Source organism: Zea mays, chromosome 9, assembly GCF_902167145.1.
Source record: "Zea mays cultivar B73 chromosome 9, Zm-B73-REFERENCE-NAM-5.0, whole genome shotgun sequence".
NCBI lineage: Eukaryota > Viridiplantae > Streptophyta > Magnoliopsida > Poales > Poaceae > Zea > Zea mays.
Genome location: NC_050104.1, coordinates 5,290,668 through 5,293,123, shown reverse-complemented (window position 1 = coordinate 5,293,123; position 2,456 = coordinate 5,290,668).

Below are 2,456 nucleotides of genomic sequence, written 5' to 3'. Positions count from 1 at the left end.
CGAACCAACTTGGCAGAGCGAGCCGCATACACCGAGCCCCATTAACGGCACGACGGCTAAGCGAACTACACCTCGGTTCCTCTAATTATTCAGCTAAGGGCATCCCATTCCACCCTCATGGTTGCACTGTTTTCCCAGGCGGTCATCCAACGAACAGGTCCTTACGGAGAGGCACTCGAGAAACCGCTCGAGCCCCCTTGAATGACACAAGTATAACATCATAATAAAGAAGGGAAACAGTGTATCATTGATAAATCTCATCATGTTCATTGATTAGAGTTGAGCAATAGCATAAAGCTAAACCATAATAATCCAACCCAAATAGGTAAACAAGGACATGGATAACAAAAGCTAGTCAATCCTTAGATATAACTGTGTAAATGCGGGAAGTGAATTATAGAATGTATAGGACAAAGATAGGTCAAGGGACACTTGCCTCCACGAACCAGCTGCGCTCAGGGGCTTCTCCTGTGACTTCCCCGGGCTCTTCAACCAGATCGTTCTCTATACGAGCGCAAACATACATACACCCACACATTTAATACAAAAGAACAGTACACCATACAATAGAATGCAATAAATAAATAGACGTTCCACGCGGGGCTCGCAATTACGGTTAAGAGAGAAAGAGGAAAAGCCAGTCAGGTCTACGGTCGAGAAGCGATCACGTTACATAAGTATAAATTAAACCACTCGCTTAACAGAACGGCATTAATTTGGCCACTGCATTGAGCATAAAATAAAGTCATGTTCCACATTTAATCATTATAAATAGATAAAGATGAATGAAAGGGAGTGGTCGCACGGCGAGACGTACGACATAACATTTAGATTGAATTAAGAAGTAAACGACTCGCCGCGCGACAGAGCGCGCAACGAGATTCTTGCATTATTCATAGATAAACGTTAAGTGTTGTGCGACGAAACGCACGACGACTTACGCCAACAGAACTGCATTTAAAACGAATCGTCGCGCGACGAAGCGCGCGACACAGCACTGCAATAAATATAAATTAAACGAATCATCGCGCGACGAAGCGCGCGACGCAACACATTAATAAATATAAATTTAAAAGGACCATCGCGCGATGAAGCGCGCGACGCAGCACATTTATTAAGATGAAATTAGAATGAATCGTCGAGCGGCGGAGTGCGCGACGCAGCACATTGACTAAACAAAATTAAAATGGATTAAACGAGGGTTAAACGAAACGCGACTACGGTCGCATGCGCGAGAGCACACTGCGCGTGCCGAGGGCACGCGAACCGTGCAAGCCGCGCCTGGCGCGAGGCTGCCGGGGCACGGGCTCGGGCAGGGGCGCGCGAGGGCGCAGCCGGGGGCACGGCCGCCGAGGCGCGGGCCAGGGCGCAGCCGAGGACGCGGCCAGGGCGCGCGAGGACGCAGCAGAGGGCACGCGGCCAGGGCGCGGCGCGCGGGAGGGGCGCGGCAGGGGAGGGGCTCGGCCGAGGGGGGCGCGACACGGGGAGGGGCTCGGCCGGGGCGGGACTCGCCGGGGGGGGCGCGACGCGGGGAGGGGCTCGGCCGGGGCGGGGCTCGCCGGGGGGGGGCGCGACGCGGGGAGGGGCTCGGCCGGGGCGGGACTCGCCGGGGGGCGCGACGCGGGGAGGGGCTCGGCCGGGGCGGGGCTCGCCGGGGGGCGCGACGCGGGAAGGGGCTCGGCCGGGGCGGGGCTCGCCGGGGCGGGATGCGGCATGGCTGGACCGAGGCGGGACTCGCCGGGGGGGGGGCGACGCGGGGAGGGGCTCGGGGCCGGGCGCGGGATGCGGCGCGGCTGGGCCACCGCCACGTCGCGCGATGGGGCAGGGGAGGGCGCGCGAGGGAGGGGGCGCGGCCAGGGGAAGAAGAAGGGAGGGGGAGGAGGGAGAGAGAGAAAGGGAAGGGGAGGGGAAAACTCACCTCCGGGGATCCAAACTCCGGCGATCTCGTCTCCAAACCCTAGGGCACCACGGGGAGAGAGAGAGGTGGGAGAGGGAAGTTACTGCGTGGGAGAAAATCAAATGAGACAACGGGATTAGGGGGAGGGGCGCGCGCATGGGTAGGGCAAGGGGCGCCAGGGGCGCGCGGGCCGGACTGGGCCAGCTTGGTCACTCCGCGGGTCGAACACCAATCGGAATTCCGATCGCGAACCGAAATCCGAACCGGGACGAGACGAACACACGATTAAACACGACATCAGACAAAGAAATATGCTTTGGCATGATGCAACACTCATGACACTTAGGTTTTGTTTATACATGACACGGACACCCGTCATTATACTGGTTTGAAATTGGGAAGAAGGAGCGAAACGGGAAGAGAAAAGAGAGTAACACCCGAATTTGGTGAATGAAAAGAAGAAAAAATTCTACCCCCAAATTCATGGCGTTACAAATCTATCCCCCTTAAAAGAATCTCGCCCTCGAGATTCAGGGTTGGCTAGCAAAGAGCTCAGGGT